The sequence below is a fragment of the Apus apus genome, chromosome 2 (genome assembly GCF_020740795.1).
Source record: "Apus apus isolate bApuApu2 chromosome 2, bApuApu2.pri.cur, whole genome shotgun sequence".
In the NCBI taxonomy this organism is placed as follows: Eukaryota; Metazoa; Chordata; class Aves; order Apodiformes; family Apodidae; genus Apus; species Apus apus.
Window position 1 is genome coordinate 13,135,723 of NC_067283.1, and position 9,346 is coordinate 13,145,068.

Sequence of the window (9,346 nt, forward strand, 5' to 3'; positions counted from 1 at the left end):
GCAAACAGAAAGATCTCCATAAAGGAAGCTTTTAGTCACTTATTCAGTCTTTAACTTACAGTAAATAATATTAAATCAGATTAAATCAGAGTGAAAAGTAGTAATACTGGAGCTAAACTGAAATTAAGTACTTCTGGAGAGATGAGTAAATGTGTTATGGTTTATTAGGTGTTTATTACAGGGCAGAGGTTCAAATGTCAACGTTAATTTAAGCTACATTTTATTGCTGTCATTATTATTATCAGTATTATTATTCTTCATTAACCATTATGTTATAACACTTCTTTTTTTCTGTAATTCTGAATCTATAAAACACAAAGTTTTTAAAATAACATATACTGCATTTGAATTTCTTCCTTTCAAAAAATACTTCACTCTGCTCTGGAGGTAGCAGAGAATGTGAAAGCATTTATCTATGCCATGCATCTGAACACATATTTTCAAATATCAGTATTGAAAGTCAAGCATCTACATTCTAACAGAATCCTCAGGTTTTCCTGAAAATGATGAGTCACTTAGGATCTGGGAGTAGCTCTTCTAAGAATTATAAAATCTTAATTCCCGAATTCCTAATAAAAGCAACAGAAATCAGGCTTGTAAGATAAGTGGATAATTTGGGAAATTTTGCTGTAACAGCCTCCTTTAGCTGCCCAAGTTTGAGGACATTAACTCATAATAGCCATCTTCCAGGCAAAGCATTCAGAATCTGTAACATAGCATTTGGCTGACTCAAGCTTGTCTCATTCTGTAACAGAAATTGGCTTTCCGACTACCCCATGACTTACCGTCACAGTGGTAAACACTCTCCAGAACCCTTTTGAAAGGGATGATTCATCCCTGGAGTATTTTTAGGAATTTGTTAACTTGCATTTAGCTTGGTGTGCTGGTAGCCAATAAACAGAGTGAAGACAAGCTTTGAGTAGTCACACATAAACCATTTTGAAAGCTATAATTGTACTACATTATCTTGGTCTGTAGACTGAGTCATCTGCTGGTTAAGCAGAACGGAAAAAACAGCCTAAGACCGTTGCTACAACAGGGATTTCGATAAAATCCTAAAGAAATCAGTGCTAGCAACTGGATTATATTTATCTTCCCAGGATTACACCTGCTTGTTCCAGGCACAATTTGTAATACATGTTAATTTTTACAAAGTTTCTGAAGTCTTATGTGTGAATATTATATAAATCTCAGTGCCAATATCACAGAAAAAATGCAGTCTAATATACTAACATACCTTTTTTGAGCAAGTTTGATTCCGGGCACTACCCATTCTATATCTTGTGTTTCAATTCATCTGAAAGAAAAATGAAACAGAGCAGACACAACCTATTGGACTTGGCTAGGGGACCCTGGTTTTCCTGCCACTTTGAAGTATGCCCAAAGGGAGGGCAGGGAGAGAAAGGGCTGTGGGGGGAGGGAGGTGAGGAATAAGAAAAGTGAAAGTGAATGAGAAAGTTTTTTAGTTGCTGACCACCAGTTCAAACCAAGTGCAAATCAGAAACAGGTTTTGCAGTAGTTAGCCTAACAAGCAGGTAATAAGTAAGTGAGACTTTACACTATCCTTGGGACTGTGAAATAGAAACCAGTTTTTGGCAACCAGATGAGGGGAATGCCACTTCACAGAGAATGGAAAGTGATGAGTTACAGGAACCTGGCACACTGATCGGATCATCTCATCCTCCCACTCACAGCAGACCCTGGCATCCTAGTTTACGCAAATATCAGAAATACGATCTTCACCAAAGCACTCCTGTATTAGAAGCCAGTGACACAGTCTGTCATGTTCCTCTGTAGAGAGTTCTCCTTCAGCGCGTGTCATTCAGCTGTCTGGCAATGCTACGTGTAATGAATTAAGCCTGCAAAGTAAACAGTTAGCTGTTTGGAAAATGAGAACAATTTTGCTTTTTCTGTTGAAGAGTGCTGAATCAGTGAAAAGCAAAATAATTTCCCAGGATCACAGTGAAATTACACTAAAAGACAGATAGGGTTTTGATGGATCTATGCATGCCAAAGATGTTTCAAAAGCCCATAATCACATGCCAGAGTACCTGCTGGGTTCTTTAGCACCTGATTAATGAATAAATGAACAGGTGAGAGGACAAAGACCCTTGGAGTCTGTCTCCTTTAAACCTTGCCTGAAGGTTTCCAGGATTTTCAAATTCACAGGTCAACAGATGGGCTCATGTGGATTTAGGAGCCTGGAAACTCTGAAAGCTTCACAGTTGCTGCTCTGGCTCTGCAGTGCTCATGATAATTTCCATCTTCTCATTGAATGCTGCTCTCCGTCTCTTCACTTTGGACATAATGAAATATTCATTGAGCCTAAATAGACTGTCTCTACAGTTTAGTAGATTATGATACCACCTGATTTGAAATGAGGATTTGAATCCAAGCTGATGGATGCCTTCATACTGAAATACCAGTTGGCACAGGAAATAGGATTCAGATTACTGTCGTAATTACCAGGCTATATAGCAACTTTAATGCCTTGATGAATATTTTATTGTTTAATGCAAAATGAAATAGAATAACAGAACGGGTAGAAGAAGGCACCTATGTGAAATACAGAGCTTCATACACCTCTCAGGAGTCATAAGGAACAGAAGCCAAGTCCCTTAATCCTGTATTGCTATTTGGTGTTTAGGCAGCCATGTGCTCCTTGTTATGCCTGGAACTTTATTATAGGTGGTTTAGTACAAATTTGTGGATAGTTTAGCTTCCCATTACATCACATTTTCCAGATTATTAGCTTTTAGCTAAAGAAACAAGATACAGTACAAAGTTGCCAGGTCTCATACAGATTCTATGAGAAAACAGAAGATGATAACAATTATGTTATGTAATGTTTCATTAAAAATCTTGCAATTTAACCATAATAGTTGTTACTCACATAATTTAAAGCTGTAAGAAATAAAATATTGAGACACTGGTTGAACTAACACTATCGAGCAGCTAATTTAGTACAGATATTTTGATTACTTATTTAATGATTACACATACATAGATGCATAAAATATCTCCTTCCATCAGACATTACTTGTAAGGATTTTATTTTGTGTCATATGTTCTTTGACAGCAATCTGTACTATGCCAAACTTGTTGAAATTTCAAGCCTGCATTAAAGATAAAAATCTTTCTGTTAGAAAAAGGCATCTGCAGATACACATATAGCTGATGTTCCCTCTGGATCTGTAGGTCTATGTCAACTTGACAGAGGTTATATACAACTATCATCACCAGCTTTACTGCTCTGTATGTTGTGAAGAAGAGGACATGCATTAAGTGAATGCTTCTTCGAAGATTTCCTGGTGTTAATGGTGCCTGCTAACAGAGAAATAGTATTATGATAAAATTAAAGGTTTCCTGTTCATTTGTTTCTTCCTCTGCAAAGAAAGTTGTGTCATTAACTTCTCTAAGACAAACACAGTACCTTTCCATGGTATCATGCACAGAGGTGCTGACCAACAGAGACCAGATGCCTTTTGGTAATTCTGTTTGAAACACTTACTCTGTCAAAAATTAGCAAAAGAGTGTTTGGGGTTGTCTGTTGAAGGAGCAGTGAGATGAAGGCAATGCTCCTACCTGATATTCCTGTTGGGATTTCTTCAGTGTAAATTCAACTTCAACACAGTTTCTAGAGCATGACACAATGGAGTCTGGGCAGCAAAATGCAAAAAAAAGGACAGAAGTGAAATGTTAACAGATGCAAAAGAAATAAAACTCAGCAATTCAGGAAGTTTTCAGTAGAATGAAATGAAAGGCTGACACCCAAAGGCTAAAACAGATCCACTGCAAAGCTGGGGACAGGAACTGTTCTGTTGAATGTACACAAGTTCAGCGATATTTTTGACCATTTTATTTTCTTAGGGAAAATGATTGCCATGTTTTCCTCTCTACGAGCAGTCCCAAAGGCCAGGAAGTGCAAACAGAGCCTGGGTGTAACTCGATCACTGAAGTGAGACCAACTACCACATATAACTTTCAGTTAAAGCACCCCCTAAATATCTACATTTATATCTAGCATATGTGCACGGGATATCTATAGATCCTTTACAGAAGGGAGCAGTGGTAAGAATGGTCCTGTGTCTCATTCTCTGGTATCTGGATCTTTTAGATCTTTTAGAATACTGTAACATCTACAGAAAATCTGTATTAAAAATTCACATTAGGAAGGTGGAAAAAAAAGATGTTGCATCTCCTCTTTAGCACGTTAACATGTTCCTGATAGGGTTTGCTGCATCTGATTATCCTGCAGCTGTTCTTGGTAAGGTTTCTTGTCTAGCTGGCATGGGGACTGTAAGAAATTGTATTAAATAAGATGAAACACAGAATGTTTCCTTATATATAACTATAACTGTAAATCTTTTTATACTTTCTTGATAGTTAATAATAAGTAAGATATAAACAGATAGCAGATTACGAAGACTGTTTAAGACTGTTAAGATTGTACTGAGACAAAATGCCAGACAAAAAAAAACACCACAACTTTCACTCCAGTTCTCCCTAGCTATCTCTGACACAATTACTAATTTTGGGACCTTATTGAAATTATCATTTTTGGCCATAAACAGATATAATAAGACAATTACTCTTGACACAAATGCCAACACACTAAATGAAGCCTGTTTTCTGGAGTAGCCTGATCCCTCAAATGCTCATTCATTCATTCAAGAAAGCCACACCAGTCATGTTGTGGGTACAGTTTTACCAGGCTGCCTTCCTGCTTCTTGACTTGTAGCCCAGTCAGTCTATTGCATTTCATATTTTCTTGACTAACTGCCGCTAAAGTCTATGTCAATTCCTTTTGGTTTTCATTATTTACCTGTATGTCTTTATATGTACTTACGATCTCCTTTTTACTTTTCTGTCCAATGTATCTGATTTTTAACAGAATTTTTTAAATCATCAGTAAACTGTGGTTGACAACCTCTTGTTTAACTCAAATCTCTTCAGTTTCCTTGTGTGTCTGTAACATAACCAGTCTGGCCAGTCTTCCATTTCCACCCACAGTAATTTCCAAAATGAGATCATGATTCACTCTGTGGTGCTTTTATTCTGAACATAAACTTATGTTTCAATAGCTTCATGACTGGCACCTTCTTTTAAAAAGTCTGAAGAACAATTTACAAAGGGATTTCCTTTGAGATCTCTGTTATTTATGAGCTGCATGACATAAGTGTGTAAAGCTCTTTCAAAGAGATAATGGAGCTTTTAGTGAATTTCCCCATTAATTGGTTTTAAAACATTTCTGGTGCTAATGCAGCTGCAGTTATTTTGTAGTGGTCTGGTTTCAACACCTCCGGTTGCTGCTTCTCCTACTGTGTCACATGCAGGAATGAAAAAGTAGGGGAGGGGAAGGAAAAAAAAAGCACATTAAAAAAACCTAACCCACCAACCCACCACCCCCTAAAAAAAACCCCAGCCCAAACCAAACCAAACCAACAAACGAAAAACCAAACCAAGTTAAGAGAAAACTGAAATTTAATTTGTGCATAACTGGGGACTAACTTGAAAACTGGTCATTAGATGCAAAACTAATTTTCTCAAAGACTGGAAACAAGCGTTTCTAAAAAGCAGTCCCAGTGTGTAGGAGGTATTTTAATTTGCAAGTACTATCAACACTTATCATCACACCTTAGGAATGGATGACCTTTCAAACGGCCTTAACATGAGAAGTTGGCTTCACAGAGGTATTGCTGTTATTATTTTACTGTCTTTCAAGAAAATGTCGAAGTACCTTTTTTCCTAGATTTTGCAAATAAAAAGCAAACAATAGATTATACTATCAAATTACTGTTTTCTGTGTTTTTTGTGTTTTTTTTTGTTTTGTTTTTTTTTTTCTAGCATTGCTGAACATTTTCTTTGCTTTTTGACTGCACTGAGCCCAGAGTGAACAATTTCCACTGAACTTGGTACTAAAACTCACTCTAGAGAAGTACTGGTAAACCATGACTGCATACCTAAAATGAGGATAATTCCTCTTCGATATATTACTTTAAATTTAACTACACTAAACTTAATCTTCCACATAATTTGATCAGTTATTCAGTACATCTAGGGCTTCACTATATTCTTCTGAAATGTTACTATATAGCATACTTTTTTGCATCTTTGAACAGTTTCAACTTCAACAACTTCCCAGGAGATTTTGTCACTTCAGCTATTCTCCTTTCCACATAATTTCTGGAGAAGTTAATGGATCACTGAAGGACGCTATTGATTATTTCACTCCATTGGGAAAATTGATATTGTACTATACCTTTTTTTTTTTTTTTTTTTAATTATTCAACCCAGTATTTATCTTGTAATCTTCCTAATGACCAGTTACTTTTCACTCAGAAAAACCTTCAGCATTCCCTAATACATTATACATATCATGCTAATTTTATTCTTTACTACAGATTGCCTGATCTGTGTTCTATGTCTGCAAGAATTACAGAATAGCATTGTTCCAGATTTTCCCTGAATAATTCTTAAGATTTGGCATCATATTACCCACCTTTCAATCCTCTGAGACCTAAGTATCTCACAGTGAAAGACTGCATACCAATTATAGCTCACCTATTGCAGCGCTGACTTCTGCTTAGGACTTCTGGATGAGTAACACATGGTTCTGGCAATGTATTCTACAACCTCTTTTTCTCTCACTTTGATGTGAATCATATTCTCTTTGCTCATACAAAATAGAAAGGAGCAGGTTTGGGAACCTCACCACACTTTTTTTCAAAGTGAGCAAACACACAGGGAAGCATTATCTGCTCTAGGCACCATTTTTAGTCTTTTTTTGGACTTCACATATCTAACCATTGTCATCCATATGCAGAAGGAGTAATGATCATGAATTATTAATACATTCATGTTTCTGTGATTAAACTAGTCAAAGGATTTAAATGGTCAAATGCTTTGCTAAATAACTGCAGTTGTTAGTAAATAGGGGAATGTGGAGAATCTGTATAAAACAACTTGGAAAGCTCTTTGAGAGGATCTTGTACCTCTTAATAGGGTCATATAAAATGACAGTCTGATGCATGCAGAGCTTCCCTGATACAAATATACCAGAGTCTCATATAGAGCAACTGTATTGAAACAGTAGGGTTATTTTACAAAATAAGCAGGATGAAAGCATCACTATTAATTTAAGATATGGCAGTGGTTCAGGAATCCTCATGCTTTAAGCATTTACTGTAATTTTTTCAGTGTAGTTCTCAGGAATAGGAGACAAAGACATGTGGAGTGCAGATGTTATTCCTAACATCTAACACTGATGTTATTATTAGAGTTTTAACTTATTCCAAAGTATTAAAACAAATATGAAATAATTTAAAATTATCAATTTGCTTTCATAAATAGAAAATTTAACCATTAAGATTTTTTCAATATAAAAGGAAGGAGAACCCAAATCACCCCTCCACATATTCCTACTCACTATTAGCTTTATAATACCATTGAGCTATTACAGAAATTAACTTCTCTAGTATCCTCTCTACTCACATTCTGTTTGAACTCAATGGGCAGTAGTAGTGATTCTACTTCCCATCTGCAACCCTGCGGTGTTCTTCCCATCTGTCATCCCTTTTTATTTCCTCAAGGCTGACAGGACCTCTGGGTGTCTGTCTGCATTGGTATCTCACTACATGGCTTATATTAACATCCTAGATGGGAATAGAGAGTTCTAAGCTGTTGTTGAGACTATCTGCAAGAATGAAAAAATGTGTAGGTATAACTGATGAGCTCTGTCCTTAGTGAGTGCTTCTGGAGCATCAAAAGATCCAGTATTACCATTATGCCGCTGTGCCAGGGGACTGTGGGAGAGAGGTTTCTTTTCCCTGTCTGGAAGAGCAATGAGTTTGGAGAGGATCTGTAGTCAGTTCAGTGTCTACATGCACAGGAGAGGCAAGGCTGAGCCGCAAAGTATGTCAACAGAGAGATGGTTGTTATTGTTTCCATGGTGGCAAGTAGAAGAAGGAATGCCGACTTGTTTACATTCTTTTTATATGCAGGCTGCTTACGTTTCTGGTTTACTCCCCTTATCAATCACCTGCTGAATTCCTGCAGTGCATCACGTATGGATGAGCTGCAGTCAGTGGTTATTTTATACTCGGGTGTTGATAAGAGTGTTTTCTGCTTGCTTCAGCTTCTGTTCCATAAACAACCTCATTGACCCATTTCCTCAATACTCTAGGTAATAAGTGAAGGCTTTTCAAGGATTACACTGGGAAACTGAAGTTAACATTCAATGTGCTTTAGCACTGATGTTAATGTACCAACATACTGCACAAAATTGCAGTGCTTACTCATTTTCCATCATGGATGGGACAGTATTGGAAATTATAGTTGCTTATTTCTGGGTTTAAACTGGTCTCCAAGGTTAATCTGTCTTTCATCAAACTTTATATGTCTGTAGTGTAAATACCTACATATAAACTCACGACCTCGTTCACTTCTGTCTCTAACAGGTACTTTAAAATAGGTGTGCTAGAAATGCCTGATTGTCTCCTTTAACAGCAAAGGAAATCTGGATGATGAACACAGATACAGATGTCTACATTGCTCATGTCAAAATTTGGCAAAATAAAACCTACCTTGTTTGTCTGGACTTTCAAATATACCTGTCTCAGTGCAGATGTTTTTTCATGGTTTTGTTGGTTTTGTTTTTCTTTTTTTAATCTTTGGATGGCAGGGTATCTGATGCTTTCCTCTAAAGTAGTTTGATGGTGGTCACTGGGAGGAAGATTAAATATATTTCCTGCATGGACTATGTGTTTGCTGCAGCACAGTAGTTCCTCCATTGCCATTATAGAATATTCCATCCACCAAACATATGTTATCCAACAAAATAAATAAAAAGAAATTATGGCAATTTTGAATAACTAGAATGGCTATAATTTTAAGACAAGACTAGTATTTCATTCCACTTTCATTCAGACCTTGAGAACAGGACTTCTCAGTTGCCTAGCCTGTTTGTCACAGTTTGTATTGTACAATATGACATGGGAAATAAGATTAATAGGAAAATATTTCTTATGTTAAATTTAAGCTGACATTGCACTATTTTGCATGCAAAATTTCTAGGAAGAGAAAAGGAATTCACTTGTTGCTCAGCCACATGTCTTTCTGGCCTTCTTTTCAAGAAACAGGAGGAATTTTCAGAAAGATAGTTCCATTCACATGCCACTGAGATATGCAAGATAAGCCCTGTCTGGAGCTTAATCTAATGTAGACCTGTTCTGCTTTCAAAACAATGGCATTAAATGTATTAATAAAGTAGAATTTATTTTAGTGATGTATTTTTAGATGTTTAAGACTGATACCAACATTCAAAGTTTAATATTATTGCTTGCCT